Raw genomic sequence first — 22733 nt, 5'->3', positions numbered from 1 at the left:
CATCACCAGCGTGCATTTGTGCAAAATGTCTAGATAATCCAGAGATGTGTTTCTCTATTGGTTTGGTTGCATCGGATATATGTTCCGAAATCCTTTTCTTAAGTGGACGAATAGTACTGCCCACATATTGTAGTCTGCATGTTGTACATTCTGCAAGGTATACTACATACTTAGTATTGCAGTTAATAAATGTCTTGATATTCCAATGTTTATCTGTATAACTGCTAGAAAAAGTATGTGTATTTCCCATATAACGGCAAATAGTGCATCTGTTAGTGCCACACTTAAAAGAGCCTTTGGTGCTAAGCCATGTTGCCTGTGTCCTATTATCCATAGATGTATACAAGGATGGGGACACCATATTACCTATAGTTCGAGCTCTACGTGAGACAAATTAGTATTAGTATTAAGTATTCACATTGATACAGTTAACGGCACTCATAGCATATGATTACCAATTTTGTCTAGGGATTCAGAAGAATTTAATTTGGAATTAACTCCAGCAATTAGTAATGAAAGGGTCAAATTTTTAGACCTAAAAATAGAAATCATAAGCACTACAACAGCAAGAAATCATATCATACTCTTGAATAGAAACAAGTAAGGTGGCTTCTAAATGTTCCCTATGTGCAATATAGAAGACTGCTACATAACTGTACCAGAGCAGAGGACTGGAAAATTGACAGAACAATTTCAAAGTAAAAACTACCCATAGGAATCTGGATAGGAAAACATTTTTCTCTAATCAAGGACCCTTAGAAGAAAACTGAAAAAAATATCTCTACATCAAACAATTACATTTTCACACTAAAATAATTACCTACATGCAATACAGTGGGGGTGAAACTTGTCTAGCAAGTAAAAGTTCGAACATTACCGTAACAGTTTACAATCAAATGTTTTTTTTTACCCAAAAACCAAAATCCGATCATGTGCGACATACCTGTTAAATACCTGTCAAAGCTGTGTAATCCCCGAAAATAACAGAAAGTCCAAAAAGGGGGAAAGTGTGTATGCGGACCCTTAGTAAATAAGCCCCAATAACTGCACTGCTCTGCTCCCTCCCCTTGTGTCTCCATCTACCTTCCCATGTAGATTGCCCCACGTACAGGTTCTTCCTTCCATTTGTTTCCTTATTACTGTAGTTTTGTATTTGTACCAGGCAGTCCCCGGGTTACGTACAAGATAGGGTCCGAAGGTTTGTTCTTAAGTTGAATTTGTATGTAAGTCGAAACTGTATATTTTATAATTGTAGATCGAGGCAAAAAAAATTTTGGCCCCAGTGACAATTGTAGTTTAAACATTTTTTGCTGTAATGGGACCAAGGATTACCAATAAAGCTTCATTACAGGCATATTACAGATGATTATTGCAATCTGGGACAATAGTAAAGCATTCAGAAAGCTTCACCAGAGGTCAGAGGGGTCTGTCTGTAACTATGGGTTGTCTGTAAGTCGGGTGTCCTTAAGTAGGGGACCACCTGTACTTGCATTTGTATTTGTCTAAATGTAATGTGATGTAAACCCATTACTGATTGTATAGCATTACCCTTAATGCTGGAATTAACCCTTACGGGACTCTTTTGGCCTTTAGGACGCGGCCCCATTTTTCAAATCTGCCCTGTGTCACTGTAAGTGGTTATAGCTTTGGAACGCTATAAGATATCCAGGGGATTTTGAGAATGTTTTCTCGTGACACTGTAACGTCCGTGCCTGAACGTCGCTCTATCCGCAGTAGGCGGAATACATGGCGTTTATTTGTGTTTGAACTGTGGCTTAATTTTTGTGTTTGGATTAACTGAGCCACACCCTGCTCCTTGCATTTCTGTCCTGCCCAGCAAGGGTTACTAGCCTGATTGACAGTTCCTCTAGTGTGCTGCTGGAAGCACATTTGCAAACATACCTGCCTGCTCCCATCAGACGGGGGGTGGTTATTTTGAGTCTTGTCTTCCCTGTGTTTCTAGTTCAGTTTTACCTGTTCCCGTTTGTCTGCCTGTATCTGTACCTGACCTGTATATAATCCGTTTGATCTTGATCTGACCTGTACATAACCCGTTTGATCTTGACCTGTCCTGTGTATATCCCACTTGTACCTGTATCTGGATCTGACCTGTGTTTATCTGCCTGTTCATTCTTGTGTTGGTTTCTGTGAGCCAGTGTAAACACTGGTCTATTCCTGTATTCCGGTTACCTGTCCGCTCCACCATCCAGCAGCTGCCAGACAAAGTAAGTTTCCCCTGTCATGTTGTAGGGTCGCTCAGGGACCATCAGCTAGGTTCCTGATAGTGGGGTTGCCCTTATCAGGGCGGTTTATCTGCTTTAGGCAGGGCCTTAGCCCGCACGGACGTCGCAGGGTGAGTTCGCCACCACTTACCCAGGCTGACAGCTAGCGCCAAGCCTGGTAGTGGTTGCGCGTTTGCTGGACAGGTGCTGACAGACACATTGTACTTCAAATTAGTTTAAAAATTTGGATGATATCTTTTGTGTTTAGTTATGAAAAAAAACTAAATTTGGCAAAAATATGGAAAAGTTCTTTATTTTCAACGTTCTAAATTCTCTACTTTTGATGCAGATAGTCATAGCACCCAAAAAAATTCATTACTTACATTTCCCAAATGTCTGCTTTATGTTGGATGGTTTTTTTAAGATTCCACATATTTTACTAGAATGTTATGAGGCTCAGAATTTTGGTGCCATTATGCACATTGTTTGTAAAATCACCAAAACCCGTATTTAGATGGACCTGCTCAACTTCTAATTGACTGTGAGAAGCCTAAATAATAGCGATACTCGTAAATTACCCCATTATGGAAACTACACCCATCACAATATGAAAAACCACTTTTAAGAAGTTTGTTAACCCTTTAGGTGTTTTATAGGAGTTAAAACAAAATGGAGGTGCGGCCTACAAATTGTAATATTTTTTCACAATGCACTCATTTTGGGTGGAAAATTTTAACATTTGCAATGGATTAAATGAAAAAAGGCTCCGCAAAGTTTGATACCCAATTTCTCCTGAGTACACCGATACCCTATATGTGGTGGTATCCTGCTGTATGGGCACACGGGCGGGCATTGAATGAAAGGAGGCACCATCCAGAGCAGATTTGCATTGTCAAATTGTACAGGCTATAATTTTTTTCTTTTTTTAATGTGGACCTATAGGGGCTTATTTCTTTTGCCACATGAGATGCACTTTTCTGGTACGTAATTTTGGGGCATCTATAGCTAATTGGTGAGATTTTATTAACTCTTTGTAGGTGGAGGAAATGAAAATCATCAATTTTTAGGAAATTTTTTGTATGTGTTTTTTTGGGCTGTTAACCCTACCATAAAAATAGTATATTATTTTTATTCTATGGGTCGCCAGGATTACAAAAATATCTCATTTATATAGATTTTTTATTTTTTCCCCATTTTTACTGAATAAAAAGTAATTTGGCAAAAATGTTATTAATTTTAGCATCACCATCTTTCATATGCATAACTTTTTTATCCTTCGCCTCACAAATCTGTTTAAGGGCTTATATTTTGCAAGAAGGATTGTTCTTTTTAGTGTTCTTGTTTTAGAGTGCAAAACATTTTTTAATCACTTTTGAGAGCATTTTTTATAGGGTATTAATTTAAAAATTTTTTTTTTGTTTTTTTACGGGGTTCACTTTGCAGATCTAATAACGATTCTGTTTTATTATGCAGATTGATATGGATGCAGGGATACCAAATATGTGGGGGTTTTGTGTATTTTATTCAATTGTACTGAATAAAAACATGGAAAAAATCTTGTTAATTTTAGCATCACCATGTTTTCATATGCATCACTTTTTTATTTTTCGGCTGACAAATCTGCGGAACATTTATTATCACTTTTTAGAGCATTTTTTTTAAAGGTATTAATTAAAAATGGTCTTTTTTGTAATCTACCTGATGTCTGTTGTGCCTCCATCTGTTAATCCTCATTAATTCCCCAACAGGTATTGATTTTATAGTACGGTGGGCGTGTTATCAATATTGTGTTGCCAGTCTTAGGTTTGTCTATATACTGTATATATGTGAGTATTTTCTGTAAGTCATATGTAGGTGTGTCATGCTCAACAATTTTCAATATGGCAGCCAGAACATTTCTGCTGTCTTTCAGAAACCCAGGTACTCTATTTACCAGAGGCTGAAGTGGTCTGTCCACTCACAAAGTCTCTTATTCCTAGACCCAATTCCAGAGACCACCTTGATTTCTGTGGGTTTTTGAAAGCCCATCTATTATGGTGGTCTTGGGATCTGATTCTACCAGAAATTCGGCCTGTTATTTGGTTAATACAACTAATGAGACTCCATCATCAATCTGTCTATTCCAAGTGTGCATAAAAGGTTAATTTTAAGTTTACAATATGTGGAAATATTGGACAACATTTCTGTTCTATACATTTCTTTACCCATGATACTCTCCGAGCCCTTTTATCAGACATTTAAATTGTCAGGTCTTTCCACTCTTTAATCCATGAGAAAGATTCCCTCTGTGATCTAGTAAAATTGCTGTTAAATTTCTGGTATCAAAACGCTCATTTAAGGCTTATAGGTCCCTTATTCCTGAAAAACATATCAATACCCCTGGTTTTTAATTGCATTAGGTAGAAGCTGCTATTAGACGTTTTGAAATCAAACACGATGGGCACATTTATTAAGCAGTCTGCATCAGTATTTTGGCTTATGTATTTATGAAGTGTTTCTGCAAGTATTGTGTTGCCGCAGCACTGTGCACACTGCAACACAATACTGTGCACATAAAGGGGAATTCTGGTGTGTATTTGCACTGTGCACCACATTTAAGATGAAAAGTCAGACATAATTGTGGCGCATGCCCATTAAACTGAATGCACCGGTTCATGCACTTTGGGTGCCGCAGGGGATGCCAGATTCATGAAACTGCACGAAACTTCATGAATTGGTCGCATTTTGCATGTTAGTGAGGCAAACTGCAAAGTACAAACTAACAATACATGTGGCCCACTGCTTTGGTACAGTACATGCTGTCCTACAGTACATACAGGAATATAATGTATATAACGAGTGTCGCTTCTGATGTCTTGTGATATACTGTGATATCAGGGCTGGGTCAGGAAGCAAGGCTTTAGCTTTCTGACAAACACTTGAAGAAAACTCACAAGAGGTAATATATATAACTATTCTTTCTAAATTGCTGGCTTTCATTTTGTGAATTTTTAAGGGCAAGACAGTGTTGTGCACCTATTCAGGCGATCTCCACTGCTGTGAAACTTTTCAGGCATCACCTGATGTGTGACTTTTTAGGTGCATAGTACTGCCATTCTTTTTCTCTCTATGAAGTTGCACAGCAGTGTGAGTGTTTCTGAAAAAGTGTACGTCACTGATTTGCACCTAGGAAGACACTAAAAGGCAGCCATCAAGAATAGTAATATATCCCCCTGTAGACTTCTTCCAAAATGGATGCAAATACTAAACTCAGCCTTGAGCAGAGGAATAAAGAGCTTGGAAGTAGCATACTGTAACATCTTTGGCATCATTGTCTACTGTTCGCAGAATGCGACTTTGAAGGCGTTGATATTCTCTGTGTTATGTACAGTATGTAAAATGTGGCTAACGGCTCATTCACACAAACATAATGGAGACCCATATGTGGCCGCGCCATTTGCTCACTCTCCTCCTCTCCAGTGCATGGCATTAACGCGAACAAACATCTTGTGATTGTACCCTCAGGTTCCCTCAGGTTTCTGATATATTGGGACTGATTGAACCACACCCAGTACTTCTGATGCTCAGCTCTGTCCAGCAAACAGTTAATTTGAGAGATGGACGGCTCTTTTATATATCTGCCTGGCTGGTTTTACTAGTCTAGCTTGCTATTGCATTGCTATACTATGTTCCTTACATATTGTATTATCCTGTCATCTATCCTTGGACAGAATCTATCTTGGCTTGGCTCTTCAGTTGAAATGAGGACATTTCTAAAAAATGTAATCATCTCAAAATGGGAGGTATTGGAACCCGTGACTGACCTAATTGAATCTTTGCCAGCATGGCATGGTATTTGGCCCCGGTCACAGCATAATTTGTACCAAAACCAGGAATCTCTTAAAATCTATGTGCCCTCCTGTAGCCCTGACTCCAGAGACAATGGGTCCTCCTGGTGTTGAACCAATGCACCAAGCAGTTGCCAATTTGGAAGTCTTGGAGAAGGACAACCTGGTTCTCCAACCTGGTTCTCTCAATGTCATGACAGGAATTCTAAATGCAGTAAAATTGATTAAATACATTTGTGACCATTTTCTTGTGGGCTCAGTTTTTACAGCCTTCACTTTGCATTAGAAATAACACATCTCCTTTATTCTTTGGTTTGGTACAATCACAGATACCAGATTGTTTAAAAAATGTTATTAGAAAAACAACATTTACTTTTCTTTTTCTTTTCTAGCTTTCCCCACTTGAAAATATTATTTAAATGCTTTAATCATTGTGGCATTTTGGGACACAAGGATAGCTGTCATTTTTATCTTTGCTTTTATGTCAGTTCTAGGTGAATGGATAGGGAACTTACATTTTTGTTTTTTTTAGTTCTTAAGTTTTTTATTTCTTTAGAACCCCCAAGGAACTTGAACCCTAAGGGATCTGATTGCTCATACCATATACTGCAATAATATTGTATTGTAGTATATGGGAAACTTACTGGACACCTGTTGCAGTCTAGAAAATTATGATCCAGCTTGATGGGTGAAATAAAAGAAGCCTTTATTCAAACTTTAGTGTGGCATCAGAAGCATATAGCGGTACAGCAGGGTCTGTCCGAGCCAGCACCTGGCAAAGTATCGGAGAGACTAATCTCTGCCTCCGATGACACCATGGGGACAGGAGTTGAAGGCCAATATGGTGGTGCAAATGACCACTGCATTGAAATGGTTAACCTTAGTTGATTTTTCCAAGCTATAGTTAAAAAAAATGCTATTTATACAAAACAACCCTATTAAATGGAATTTTCATGGACGTTTTCTAGAAAGCTACTGTAAATCTTAATTTTTATAATGCTGTGTCTCAAGCTGTACTGTAAATACAAATGTATCTAAAGATGGAAATTATTACTAAGGGTAGGTTTATGCTTAAGGGAATTGTAGAGTCATGTGATTTTTTTTTTCTCAAAATAGGAATTCCTTCCCTTTTGTGATCCACTTCAATCAGGGACCGAAGACACAAGATGTAAAGATGAGGAAGAAAGTATGCAGAAGGAGGGTATGGTAAGTCTTTTGTATAGTTTCCATTTTTGTTATATTGTGGAAGATGGTGTATAGTGTCACATTAGTACTAAGTGATACAATTTGTTTTCTTTTAAGCTTAGATCTTACACTATATATCACAAAATACAACACATAGTAGAGTAAGTTCTTTAGTGGTCACTCTACCAGTTATTTTGTTGTGTGGAAATTTCCTTCTTGACATAGATGTCAGAGCCTATCTGGGCTTTCCTTCCTAAGTGCCCTGGGCATTCACATTAAATAGAATTTGATAGCTCCAAAATTAGATCCTGTGTTCATAACCCATTCAGTGCTGTGAAGGGACCAAATAGCAACACTTCTTGCCCCTGCAGCTCTAAGTGGATTTAACATGGTAATGAAACCCTTCTGTTCTCAGATGACACAGCGGAGACATTGAAATCTGCCACAGAGGAAGTTGATGTGATGTGTTGACGCAGGAGTCATGTTGCTATAATAGGAAGTGTTTATTTGAATAATAAGGTCAGGGAGTTAAGTATTTGGTATTCCACTCAGATGAAGCCGTTTGCACAGTGTCACTAATAATTAAAGGGCTTTTTTTCAACTAATCTAGAAGCTCTACCTAAATATACTCCACTCTGTTCAAGAAACTCATCAAAGCAGTAAAGTGATCTTCGAGGTTATTAATCTCTTCTGCTCCACAGCTGGAGCAAATTTATTTGCTTGAATTAGCATGTAATAAACTTATGATAAAGCTGCCACATTCCTGGTTGTCGAAAGATACTATTGGTAAATGGTTGCCAATATCATTTGATCAAAATGAATAGGCACCATTTTATCACCTTTGGAGCTACAGTTGAAATTTAATATTGGCCAAAATAAGTAGCTAAAGTGTTCCATGATAAAAGTTTAGCTATAATAATAATAATATTAATAATAAGCACTTTTCTTACATAGAGCAGCCCAAATCTACCAGGAATTTGATTCTAGTTGGTTATTTTGACCCTGGACTCTCCTTGCTGTAGTCATTAATTTTTCTATGAATTTCAATGAATTTCATATTGAAATGCCTACATTTAACCCTTTTAAAAGAGATTCCCACACATACCTGAATCTGAGCACTATTTTATTTATTAGAAATTTGACTGTTCATGCAGATCTGTTCCGGAAAGCTTACTAAACAGATTGATTGAGGTTCTAACTTTAGTAGTTGATAGACAGCTTGGTAATATAATGAGTTGGTGTCTCTTCACATCTGTTAAATGACCCCAGATTACTGCAACTGTCAACAACATTTCCTAAACCTATTAAAAACATTTTTGAGCTAAGTTGTCTATATATTAATGTAAATACTAATAAAAGGGGTATTCTTCTATATGTGGGAAAGAAATACACCACAACAACAAATAGTAAAATTGTGACAATAATGGCATAGCAAAGCCTCTTGTGGTTTTTGCGGTCATAAGACACAATGACCAACATTTATTAAAACTAGTGCAGTCTGTACTATATGCAGTTTGCCTGTGGAGTGCCCAGGGTGCAGCAGATTCATGAAAACTGGTGCATGGCCTTCGTTAATCTGCTAACCTGTGCATTGCTCTGCAAGTGTGCACAATTTTTTTGGTACATTTTGTTCATGCTGCAGAATTGTGACACAGACAGAATAGTGGCGCAAGTCAGTGATAAAAGTCAGCAAACTCCGTCTAAGCACTTTATGTGCACATTTTTTCTGTCTTGTCGGCCACACAAAACTGGCTCAGACACTTTATAATATATGTACAAGTAGTTTTCATGTTTTCTAAGTGCAAAGTCAGATAGAAAACTGGTAAAAACACTATAATAAATGTTGGACAATATTTTGTTGAGTGTTGTAGGGTTACCCACCTTGGAGAGGTTGCCCCATAGTTTCTGTAGCAAATAACATAATGCAGAATGATATACCTTTATGTATTTATTGGCCTTCGTCCATGGCTGTAACAGAAATTTACAAAAAATAAAAAATGTTACTTGAACCTAAAATGAATCTGAGAATGTTTTAAACTTGTGAAATCTGATTGAATGAAACCCATAATTATATATTTATTAACATAAATTAGTTTTGAATAACATCTTTAAATTTCAAAATACATACTTATAAAAACTGTTAGCATAACAACTACCCTTCCAACCCTTCAAAATGGGAGCCGCTTAATAACCAACAGTGGTGGGCTTTGCAGCCAATAAGGTTATCCCTGTGATGCATAAGCATAAAAAGGGAAGGAAATCCTAATCAACCCAACTCTGCATCTAAAGAGCCAGGTGCCTGAGAAAGTCTTTAATGGCATCCCTTGTATAAATTGCCATTTAAATTTCTTCAGTGGATTATGGCATTGGATTGATTTGAGTTTGAGTCTGATATAGCATTTAACTATCTATTTCAGAATATACCCTCAACCCAGGTGACTTTTCTAAATAATTGGGCAACACGGTTAAAACATGATGCAGTATTTTGTATTATGCTCACACTACCTACTAAACCCAGTAGGAACTTGCCCCGAGCCTCAATCTTCATTTTGAACTTTTGAAACAGTGCTTTCATGTTCAGATGTAGAAAGTCAGTGACCCTTCCCCATAAAAACCACATAAAAAATATAGTTGGAAAGATATAGGTCCAGATCTATTATTCTGGTTTTACCAGTTTTCTGTTTTGCACTAGAAAGAAGATCTTTGGAGCTTGCATATGTATTTAAGAAGTGTATGTGCCAGTTTTGTGTTGTGTTACAGGGGCGTGTTTGTGCTTAGTCTGAGTTAAATATAGCAACTCAACAGAATTGTGTTGCTTGCTGTATTTTAAAGCGCAACTGTAAAGTTATAGTGATTTTACCAAATTATTATATGTGATTCCCCCTTTCAAAACAAACAGAACAATGCCTACTTTGCGCTACCTTTGTGCTGCTCACCCTTTTCTTTCCATAGTTATGGCATATTCTGTTCTGAAAGTGTTTGACAAAGCTCTTTCTAATCAGAGGTGAAGTGGGCAGAGACTAATGTCTGCCTGTCTATGCCCTCAAGCTGAGGCCATTTAGCTTGCCCCCAGATCCCATGATGCTTTGTGTTCTCTAGTTTACCATTAAATCCATTTAGTTTTCCAGAAGTTAATCCACTGAACACTGCACAGTATACATACAGGATGTATATGGGGACTAGCCTTGCAGCTTCCATCACTTGGAGGAGCAGGGAACATGTAATAAGTGGTAGAAATAATTAGTACACAGTAACATGCAGTCTATAGCCTGTGCTGTGTGAGCGCTAAGGGATAATAGCTTATCTGCACAGAGTTGATACTGCCGATGACAAGTTGGGGGAAAGGCGGCAGAATGAGGTGCAGAGAAAGAAAGAGAAAGTTCTATAGAATCTCATACTGACATAGAGGGACTGATAGGGAACAGGGGAGATCTTGTATCTTACTATTCTGTTCAGGAGACATTTGTTTCCACAGTATTGGAAAACATCCAGCTCTGCTACATACATAGAGAGAGCTCTGCCACATGACCTCCTCCTCTATGTGCAGGGAGTAGCAGCCCCATCCTCTCACAGGAGCCCATAGAATTTGTAGAGCTTGTTTATTCTACGGACTCCAGGGCTTGTCAGCACGGGCAGAGGAAGCAGCCACTGCAGCACCCAGAGGGGGATTGCAAGGAAACTGTTGGATTTAGGTAACCAAGATAATAGACAAAGTTGTTTTAGATCCTTAGATCTGTTGATTTTTGGAAAATAAAAGACCTTTACAGTTACTCTTTAAAGGTGTACCTAAAAAAAGATGGTGCACACTTCAAAAGCAGTGCAGGGTGCTCCACATAATTGAAACCCAAAATACAGATAACCCAATTAGTTATAAGCTTACTTAACTATTACACCAATAGATATGTAGATGGTTTGCACATTCACAACATAGATATGCAACAAGCTAGGGATCCTACCCCAAGATTGTAGTAGTTCCCTGAACAGATAATTATGATTCATCTAGTTCTGTGAGCTGAAAATATGGTTAGATTATCATGGTACATGTTTATATACACATGCTGGCTTCTCCAGCCCTAAACTCAGAAGTTACAGGGTTGTGTCTAGGGGCAACTGAAATTTTGTACACCAGGACCGATAGAGACAGGTTGGAATTATATCTGTAAAGTATGCTACATTTTTGTTAATAAGAGTGAATTAGAGAATGTGTTATTTTGTTATCCTGAGCACATTTAAGAAACTTATCTTCGTGGGAATACCCTTTTAAACTCGTCTAAAACTACAAGTAGAACCTTATTAACCTTAAGTTTTAAGGATTTAACACACAGATGTGCAGTGCAGATATAAAGTTTTTCGGATAATAATATCAAAAAGAATATACAAACAGTACAGGCAGACAGTTGTAAAATAAAAGGGATAAAAAATTACCTTACTAGTGGTGTAGAAGATTTATCTGGCCAGGAGGTTCATTATAAGAACTTTGGACAGGCTGTCCAGATGAAATTGATTTCCCCAAAGACTGACAATGAGCCTTTGTATAGCCTAATAATTTATCCTTCATGAATTTTCTTCCTGTCCCCTGGCTTATGTCATTGAGAAAGGGATGTTCAAACGTTTATGTGACTTGTCCCACCCCCTCAGTTAGGTAAATTTAGTTACAGTGATGCAATTGTCTTCAATTGACTGCTTACCCCTTTCTCTATCAACCCATACTAAATTTGGGGATGTTTGTGGGTGTTTGCTGAATAATGTAGCCAAAACCCGCTATGTATGAAGAGGGCTCAGCCTGTGAGGGGTTCATATACAAAAATCATCTATGGGACCAGTGACATAAGAATATTTGTCCATAAAATAACTGAACATTGACCAATTGTTTATGATTGGTAAAACAGTAAAAGCTGACAGTAATCATAATTGCTTTATATGGCTGACATACAAGATAAGCTGCAATGAAGAAGAGTCTGATATGATTGAACATTTATGTACAGATCTGAGGCATGTGTCAGTTGAGTTGTTGATTATAAGAAAAGTAATATTAATATTCACAGGATGGCAGTACTACACTTATACACCTCTTTATGACCCTTTTATCATATTTGGGGTAAAGATTGAAAAAGTATATCACAGTAAGATTAGTCACCAAAGTTCCCACCAAGGATAACCTGTTGCCACCAATGGACTACATACTGAGATAACTTGGTAGTAGGGTGTTGGTTTTTCCTCTTATGCTCCCTCTACCGGCTGACACAGTAAAAAGCAATGAGTAAGGAGATAAGGATAAGGTGATCCTGGGTAAAGATGTCACTACATCAGGGCCTAATGAATGCTATATTTGATCACTACTACACTGACTACTTATATGAGAAGTACAATATTCCATGTAAGTGATCAACTGATCAAATGGTTATGTCCCCTAGTTAAATTTAATATACATTAAAAAAAAAAATTATTTTATGAAAATGCTATAAAAACTACATTATACTATCATTGAGAAGTATGCTGGCTATTTGTGGTCTTTGTAATGATATGTTATATTCTTTTCTATATATTTTCCTATATTTGCAACACATCATGGTGGCCTTTTTGTCATCCTTTGTCATCCTTTCCTTATTAATATAAATTTCAGACATTTGTCTGTACCCCTCTTTATCTTTATTTATTTGGTTTTCATTACCACATAATGGGTAAGGTATTATATGTTTCATATGGGAAATGACTTGTATTTTACAATCTTAATCTTTACCCATTATGAACCAACATTAAATACTTTATGTAGTGTAACATTTTTCAAGCAAAAATCCACAAATTACAATATTACTTTTAAAGCTAATTCACATTCATGACAGATTAAACATGCATTTATGTTAATATATGCCAATTTGGTGATTGAGGAGCTGTAGTTACTTGCAATCAAGAAATCTGAACTTCTAATACTATTTATTACATACCCTTAAAGCTATAATAAATTATAGTGATTTCAAATGATAACAGATCTTGCGGCTTTTCTGTGGTTAGTTAATAATATTACGTTACACAGTAAATTAGCTCAATACTTTGCCTGGAAAACACGACACAATATCATTCCTTTGTAACTATTCACCTTTTATTTGCGAGTAAGGCCTCTTGCACACTTGGGTTGCAAATCACGTCAAAGTCTGATCAGAGGGCGATCAGAGTTTGGTCAGTGAAAAACTGACATTTTTCATCAGAGATCAAACATTTTTCAGTAAGAATTTGCTCAGTGTTTCAGTTTTTCATGCACTTTTTTTGGTGTTTTCAATTCATTTTCAATGCATTTTTCACACGCAGATAATACGTGTGAAAAAGAGTCGGGACTGTGGTCTATCTTTTCTATGGCAATTGATCAGTGCATCTACATAGACTTGTATGATGCGTGCATCTCCATAGGCTTGTATGATGCATTTGAGATTTAAACGCACGTTAAAAAAAACGCGTGTGTGCATGAAAAATAAAGCAAGTCTGAAAAAAAACATTGATTACAATGGGTCATAGTGTAATGTTCTGTGCATCAAAAGCATGCACAGAACACGTGTGTGAAAAACAATTTTCGAATATTTTTCTGGATCAATTCCTTATTGCTTTTTAGATCTCTGCTTGTCATTAATTTTTTTACTAGCGTCATTCATTTTTCAGTAGATGGAAGTCTGTCCATGGTCATATGATGTCACACAGATGTATGGCTCATTAGTATCAGAGAGAGTAAACAGGGCTGTGTGTTAAAACAAGCCTTTATCTACTGGAAGTAAACATAGAAGTGTCCCATGACAGCAAGCAGAGATCTAGAAAACCATGAGGAATTGGAACAGAAAGTATGTTGGAAAATTGTATGACTTTTCATTACACAAACAATATCCATTATATTCTGATTGTGGAAGATCCCTTTAAAATGATGGATTATGAATTATAAGCAGGTACAAAGACCATCCTAGGAAATTCTCAGATTGCATACTGAAATATCTTTATGCACTATAGGAGTACTCACCACAACTGGAACTAGGCTATTAGACCTACAAGGACACACTTGTTTAACTTCCAAACCCTTTTACCATACCAGGCTTGTGCACTTGTCTACATTTATTATCTTGCATTTAATTATTACTAAATTAAAACATGATAACTGGTTAATGAATTGTTCTTTTTACATTTAAAGCTAATGATGTTGGAGCGTCCGCGATGGGTCAGTAATTAAGTCATCCGGAAAAAAATACGTAAGTAATATGAAAAATATTAAAACTTAAATTCAAAAACAAATATAGAAACTCAAAATTCCCTAAAAAATAGATACTATTTGTTTATCTTTCTGAAAAGGATCTGAGCTTAAAGAGACGTGTACTCAAATCACTTGACCCTACAATTGTCCCCACTACCTTCTATTGTAGATTACTAGATTAACGGCCTTTCACCTAGCCAAAGCAGTTCCCTTCCCCACTACTGATAAGATGTGAAAACATCAAAACAGCACAGTTCACAGTTGGGGTCTGTTTCTCTGGAAAAATCATACTGGCTCAGTATGGTTAGGGAAAGTGCCAAATGCAGGTATGACTGCCCCTTGCCAACATGATTAATACTTACTTGGTCACTACATGAATCTATGCCTAGGCCACCACCCTTCCGGCTGGGATGCACCGATCATGCCCTACTTCTATGTGTGCATCCACTTCAGACAAGGTGTGCATCCCCTGTCAGCTGTGATAAATGGAGTAGCCCTGATGTGGGACTATGGATCATGAGAGTACGTACTTAAACAGTACTAAAGTGTTGTCACTGAATGATATGACTGAATGAGCACGCTCCCTCCATCTAACCGAGTATATAAGTGGTGTTTTTTTCTATAACAAAGAGCACTTTTTATCATTGTGAGGCACATCTTAGGTTTTTTTGAAAATCCTTCTTTTTGCCGGTATGATTCAAATATAAGTCTCTGGATGTCGAAAATATCCAAATATTTGCCTGCCTATCAATAGTCATAGACAAGTGTCACTATGCTAAAACTTTTGTTTATTGCTGTGTTTACACTATTAAACAGTACTACTTCATACATCATTTCTTTGTGTGTATATAATTACAGCTTTATATCATAGTAATATAGAGTTTCATTATATTTCCCTGCTTCAATGCACAAATATAAATTGGCATTTCTCGTCCTGAGCAATTAATAATCCTGCACAATAGTTCTATGAAGCTGCACGAAATCTGATCTATTTTAAACTAGAGGCTGAATATGTGGAAAATATATTAACTGTTTTCATCTTCACATCATGCATATTTCCCATGGTGCACAAATACATTCCATCCTCTGTACAAGATGTTGGATCATGTGATCCAAAAGGTAATATTATAATAACACAATGCTGTACATATATCCTAAAATATAATCACAGTTTTATATTATGATGTATAATAAGGTACCACTTTACTTCCCCCATAACTAAACTAATTACTTACTTCTTATTTCCACCTCTACATTATACACAGGACAGAACTAGAAAGGCAATGAGATTGAACATTATACTTTTTTCCCAGCCTTCTTTGTACTTTTAATTAGCAGAAATTACCAGAAAAGTGTTATTAAAATGTAAACAATTTTTTACTCTTACAGAATATTATTATTTTTTGTACCTATGTGTTACAGGGGAACATTATTCATAACTGGACCTTCTGCTCTATTATTATATATATTACATATAGTGTAAATGGATACAGTATATACTGACCACAGTCACTGATATTCTGTGGTGAGATGTCAGTGTGTACTGAAGCCATTGGGTCATTAACATATCAAAAGGCTTTGAACAGTAAGAAGCCACCATGAACCAGGTGTGAGATTCCCTGCACCCACTGGGGTCTATCCTTAAGGGTCTCTTAAGGTGGAGTTATAGGGGGTGGGTACACCTGTCCAACTGCACGTTAACACTTAATTTCTAATCAGCCAATCACATGGCGGCAACTCAGTGCATTTAGGCATGTAGACATGGTCTAGACCAGTGGTTCTCAACCTTTGTAATGCTGTGACCCCGCAATACAGTTACTCATGTTGCAGTGACCCCAAACCATGCGATTTGCAGTAAAAACACAATAAAATCGTGGCTCCAAAGGCTTTAGGCGACCCCTGTGTTTTGGTCGTTCGACCCCTGCTGGGGTCACGACCCACAGGTTGAGAACCACTGGTCTAGACAATCTCCTGCAGTTCAAACCGAGCATCAGTATGGGGAAGAAAGGTGATTTGAGTGCCTTTGAACGTGGCATGGTTGTTGGTGCCAGAAGGGCTGGTCTAAGTATTTCAGAAACTGCTGATCTACTGGGATTTTCACGCACAACCATCTCTAGGGTTTACAGAGAATGGTCCGAAAAAGAAAAAACATCCAGTGAGCGGCAGTTCTGTGGGCGGAAATGCCTTGTTGATGCCAGAGGTCAGAGTAGAATGGGCAGACTGGTTCGAGCTGAAAGGCAACAGTGACTCAAATCGCCACCCGTTACAACCAAGGTTGGCAGAAGAGCATCTCTGAACGCACAGTACGTCGAACTTTGAGACAGATGGGCTACAGCAGCAGAAGACCACACCTGGTGCCAATCCTTTCAGCTAAGAACAGGAAACTGAGGCTACAATTTGCACAAGCTCATCAAAATTGGACAGTAGAAGATTGAGACTCATCAGACCAGGCAATGTTTTTCCAATTTCTGCTGCGACATTCGGATGGTAGGGTCAGAATTTGTCGTCAACAACATGAAAGCATGGATCCTGCCTTGTATCAACGGTTCAGGCTGGTGGTGGTGGTGTCATGGTGTGGGGAATATTTTCTTGGCACTCTTTGGGCCCCTTGGTACCAATTGAGCATCGTTGCAACGCCACAGCCTACCTGAGTATTGTTGCTGACCATGTCCATCCCTTTATGACCACAATGTACCCAACATCTGATGGCTACTTTCAGCAGGATAATGCGCCATGTCATAAAGCTGGAATCATCTCAGACTGGTTTCTTGAACATGACAATGAGTTCACTGTACTCAAATGGCCTCCACAGTCACCAGATCTCAATCCAATAGAGCATCTTTGGGATGTGGTGGAACGGGAGATTCGCATCATGGATGTGCAGCCGACAAATCTGCGGCAACTGTGTGATGCCATCATGTCAATATGGACCAAAATATCTGAGGAATGCTTCCAGCACCTTGTTGAATCTATGCCACGAAGAATTGAGGCAGTTCTGAAGGCAAAAGGAGGTCCAACCCGTTACTAGCATGGTGTACCTAATAAAGTGGCCGGTGAGTGTGTATATATTAGTGTAACTACATGTACAACCTGTAGCCGTATCCCATTCACTCATGGATCAGTGCCCTGTATGTGTAGTAAATATATAGATGCTATTGTGCATGAGTCTCTATATGTACATGTATATGATCATGTACTGGATGTGACTCCTGCTTCAGGGTACACATTACTGGGATCCAGAAGGGGTCAGGAAAAAGAGGTATGTGTGTAGTTGTGTTCTCTATGTATTTTGTATTGTATTTTATGTATTTACTTTGTCACATGTTTGTTGTTAGTAAAGTCTTTTTGTATATAAGTATCTGCAAGGGTTGTATGTTATTCCTGTGATATATGAAGGCCTGGAGTGGGTGCCTATGGTAAATAGCACAAACTAAGGGGCTGGACAGAACCACTGAAGCCTAGAGGAACTGAGCAAAAACCCAATCCCCAAAATCCCCTTTATCAGTAGGCCTGGTTGTAAATGTGCTATATCATATTAAAAACAATGTCCAAAAAAAGTTAATTTGTGTTTCACACCATTGTAAGAATTAATTTTTAATTGCTCTGCCACAAGGTTGATTAACCACTTGCTGACCCCTACATCACAGGATATCCCTTAATGACCCATGTCGGAATAGTATGTTATGGGGCCGTTAATGGAGTAAGGTTAACTGGCTGAGCCCTCTACATATAGCCTAGGTCTTTGCTACATAATTCCAACTTGGCAAGTATTATCACCCCCTGAGACACCATCGGAGGGCAGTGACAGCCCGTGAGCACCCTTTCCAACAAAACATAATTTGTACTGCTCTGTATGACTTATTGGCTAATCAACATGCAGTCCAATGAAACAATGGAGTCCAAATGGACAGTGAATAATTCTAAAAACAATTATTTTAACACACCAATTTAATAGTGGTATTCTTAGAATACATCTTTAATTCTTACAGTATATAACCTATTCTCTGTTCATCTTATCAGATTATTTTCACTCTTTAACAAAGACACTTGAATTTTCCATTTGTAATTAACAATGAAAATTAGGTTACTCTAACCAGTCATGAACATCCAGTCAATTTCTCAGAGTAGTATTATCACAATGTGATCTTTAACATCATGTTAAAGGCTTGCTGGTAAATAAGACAATTTTTGTATTAAAATGACATCTCCTCCACCGGATAATCCTCACTATCAAATGGAAAATGGAAAAACATCTTGCCATTTTCCAGAAATATATATTAAAGTTACTGTCCACATCAGATATGAATGAGTTATAATATTCTGAAAATAATAGCATCAGCTGTCATCTCCTCCCAGTGAAACCTTTTGCCTTGTGAGTCTGTGCTACATTATCTAGGCCACAAGAAACACAGATATTTTAAGATGAGGATGTCAGTAAGGGTCATTTTCAACTTGGTTATCAAAACGAGCAGTCAAGATGAGAGGATGTACCTCAGACTGCCGGGGCACATCAATCACACTGACAAGCCCTAATCAGACAAAAGGAGTCTTTTCAGAAGTTGTGCGGGGATTAAAAAGGTGGCGGAAGGAGTATTATTGTTCAAATCAAACAAATGATTTAGGATGGAAGTTTTAAGCCAACAAGCAGGACCCTTAGACCTAACATCACTTGTATGTGGTCCTGCAATCTTATATATTTCTAGTCATCTGCTTCTGCTCTGTCAGATCTTTCCTCTGCTTTCATTTTTTCATTTTCAGGTGACATTACTGTCTTTCTTTCAAATTTCAACTCCCATTTTCCAATCTTGATTCTGATCTTGGCTGACGTGACCGGGATGCTCAAACGCTTCTTCGCAGGGAGGTAAGGTAAATAGAAACATATCTGTGTTATTTTTCAAACAGATCTTTTTGTCAGAGCTGTAAGATGACAGAATTATTCATATGGAAAGGTGGAGAGGGACTTTTGTTCCGCTTCTACATATTCAAGGAGCCTGACAGAACACAGCAGAGTTTTTGAGAATGCATGATTAAGGGTAAAAAAATTACATCTGATATAAAAGATAAGCAAAACATGCCAACGCTTCTCTCAGATTGAATCATCAAAAGTAGAAAAGTGCCTCTTTTGTCTCCAAATCAATTCTTTACTTTCCAGAATGTTCATAAAACCACATGATAATGGGAGCATATATGAAAATACACTGAAAAAGGTTTCAATGTTTTGTTATAGTACTAAGTACAAAATGCTTACAAATTAAAAAAAAATAAAATAAAAAGTAATAAGTAATAAGCCCCCTAAATGCCCGCTAAGTGGGCAAATACCTAAAAAAATAATGAAAAAAACATGGCAAAAAAAATAAAAATATTTTTTGCACATTCAACCAATCACACAAAATAAGCCCTAATACAGTTCAGTTAACAAAAAATCTAAATGTTATGCCACTTAGAAGACGGTGATGCAAAAACAAGTGATGTTTCTTCACTAATGCTTTTTATTCAGAAAAATGGTTCAAACATTCAAGCTGTACAAATGGGATATTGCCATAATTGTACTGACCCAAAGAACATAAATAACATGATATCTATGCTATATAGCAGTGATGGCTAACCTATGGCACTGGTGCCAGAGGTGGCACTCGGAGCCCTTTCTGTGGGCACTCAGGCCATCACCAGAGATGACTCCAGGCATCTTCCTGCAGTCCCAGACAGCCCAGGACTTGCTGTGCACAGAGGTATTTTAAAGTGACAGCACTACCTGGGACTATTTTCTGCTTTATTGGTGTCCTCAGAGTGCTGGTATCAATGAAAACTGTGAGTATAAATCACAAATTAAATTTCTGTGATGGCACTTTGCGATAAATAAGTGGGTCTTTGTTGTAGTTTGGGCACTCGGTCTCTAAAAGGTTTGCCATCACTGCTATATAGTATATAAAATGAAAATGCACAGAACCTGTTAAAGGCTCCCATACCTGTCATAAGGCAATCTATAATTGCCTAGACAGAATGTAATATAGAAGCCGTATTTGCACAATATACTGTATGTACTCAAGTATAAGCCAAGTTCTTCAGCACACAATAAATGTGCTGAAAAACCTCACCTCGGCGTACACTCGAGTCAAGAAAAAAAAAAAACAGTGTACTCACCTTCCGACGCCGAACGCCCCCCCCCCCTCCCTCCCCGGCAGGTTCTCTTCTATACAGCGATGCCCCGGCATCAGTTCCGTGTCCCTGCACTGTCTGCTGCAGGGATTGTGAAGTCAGCCGCTGACGTTCTACTTTGTGCACTGGCATCAGCACACACTGTGATGTCAGTGAGCAGCTGACGTCATGGTGCCTGCAACCGACAGCGCGGGATCACGGACCTGATGCTGGAGCATCGCTGTATGGAAGAGGACCTGCCGAGGGAGTACACCTTTTGTTTCTTATTCTACAGGCATCATATTGGGGGCAGGGACTGGCAGGCTATATACTAGGGGGCAGGGCCGGTTCTAGACAAAGTGGGGCCCTGGGCAAAACTAAAAGTGGGGCCCCAAAATAAAACTATTTTATGACCAGTCACAGTCAGCAAGAGGCTCCTTTAGTCTGGTAAAACAAACTGTAATATGAGAATTTTATAGGAGATAGATAAATGATACGGAGATTTATGGGCAGCATGGTGGCTCCGTGATTAGCACTACAGCCTTGCAGCGCTGGTCAACATCTGCAAAGATTTTGTATGTTCTCTCTGTGTCTGCGTGGGTTTCCTCCGGGTCCTCCGGTTTCCTCCCACACTCCAAAAAATTACTGGTAGGTTGATTAGACTGTGAGGCCCATTGGGGAGAGGGACCGATATTTTCTGAAAGCAGACACTTGCCCCATTTTCAAAATTGCATCAAAGATTTTATAGACATAGACGCCTTCATGCAATTTTGATTCAAATTGAAACATTTTATTAAAAATACTTAAAATTTGACTTTGATGGCAAAAAATTTGATACAAACATGGACATTTGTAGAGTTCACAAATGTGCCCTATTGATATGTTCACATGAATAAATCCACATAATATCACTAAAACTGTAATAACTAGATATCTGCTTTTCAGCTAGACATTTTTAGACAGTCACAACCTGCAAAATATATCAATAAAACAGAATAAAAAGTAAAGGCGCCATAAACCCGATATAATTTTGAAAGCAGACAACCAGGCGATGCATTTGGCAATTAACATTCAAAATTTCCTCTAAAATATGTACAAATCCAGATACTTATATAAAGAAAATCTACTTCATAACTAATATATCCATAAACCTCTCTAATGAGATAATAAAAGTCACTTTTAGATGTGCGCCATTGTATTAGCCGCACAATAACAGAACCCTCCGCGCTTCATAAGAATGAAAGTGAGAATGTCATAACATAGGTGTAAATAATGGAGGATGGGGGGAAATAAAAACTTTATTCCAGAACATGTGTGTGTTTTTGGTGTTACATATAACTTTATGGACATGTTCTGGTCGCGGTGTAGTCACATTAAGCGAAGAGGATTGAATGTTCATCGTATCAGTCAATTTTCCCAACAAAAAATAACTATCACAAAATAAAAGGGAATAAGAGAGAATGGGCCACATTTATCACTTTTGTGCGCCTAAGTGTAGTAGTTGCGCCTAAATTCGGGCGCACTGTTTTCCAGAATTATCACAAGCTACAACCATCTGTGATAAGGTAATTTCCTGCCTCTTATTAATCACTTTACTTTAACACAGTTTAGGCGCAATTTTGGCGCAGTTTAGGCGCAATGTTAGATTCAGGCACTTACATGTCATCCTGCTACAAGCTCCTCTCTGCTTCTCCCACAGCCCAGAATGAAGATAACACTCACAGCAGCACCCAGGTGTGTGACACCCAGCACCCAGTGACCTCCTCAGCAGGGCTTCTCCTGGAGGGGATCCCCCAGTGCTGGTCTCCTGCTGCACCCCTGTAATTCTGCACAGTATCCCCCTCAGACACAATGGTGATACTGTGCAGAATTACATGGGGGACACTTGTCAGTACTATGTGCAACATTCTGTAATGTTCTCTTCTCTCTTGCTTTGAGCTCAGGATTCTGCAGAATGTTTTGTAAATAGAAGGTGATGAACTGTAAATAGAGTCTGCAGCTCCTGTCTGCAGAGTATCTCATGTCTGTATGATCTGTTCTAGTGTCTGCAGTGTCTGGATGAGCTTTGCTGCTAGAAATGAGCTGTTCTGCAAAGGGTCTCAGTGCTTTCTTCTCAGTTAACGCCAGCTTCGGGCT

At 38.2% G+C, this 22733-nt stretch overlaps 1 long non-coding RNA gene across 2 annotated transcripts in view; it reads left to right on the top strand.

The window, feature by feature from the left end:
* The window catches only part of LOC140116585 (uncharacterized), an 89129-nt gene that overhangs the window by 5503 nt on the left and 60893 nt on the right, over positions 1–22733 (top strand). Inside the window, exons 1-3 of one of the 2 annotated variants that reach the window (XR_011852833.1) lie at positions 1931–2225; positions 7166–7255; positions 14403–14460. This is a non-coding gene — a long non-coding RNA (uncharacterized lncRNA). Of the gene's footprint in view, positions 1–1930; positions 2226–7165; positions 7256–14402; positions 14461–22733 lie in introns of those variants that run through there. The other variant, XR_011852832.1, reaches the window with a different exon arrangement.

This window comes from Engystomops pustulosus, chromosome 2 (genome assembly GCF_040894005.1).
Source record: "Engystomops pustulosus chromosome 2, aEngPut4.maternal, whole genome shotgun sequence".
Taxonomy (NCBI): Eukaryota; Metazoa; Chordata; class Amphibia; order Anura; family Leptodactylidae; genus Engystomops; species Engystomops pustulosus.
This window is presented reverse-complemented; position numbering and strand designations above follow the sequence as displayed.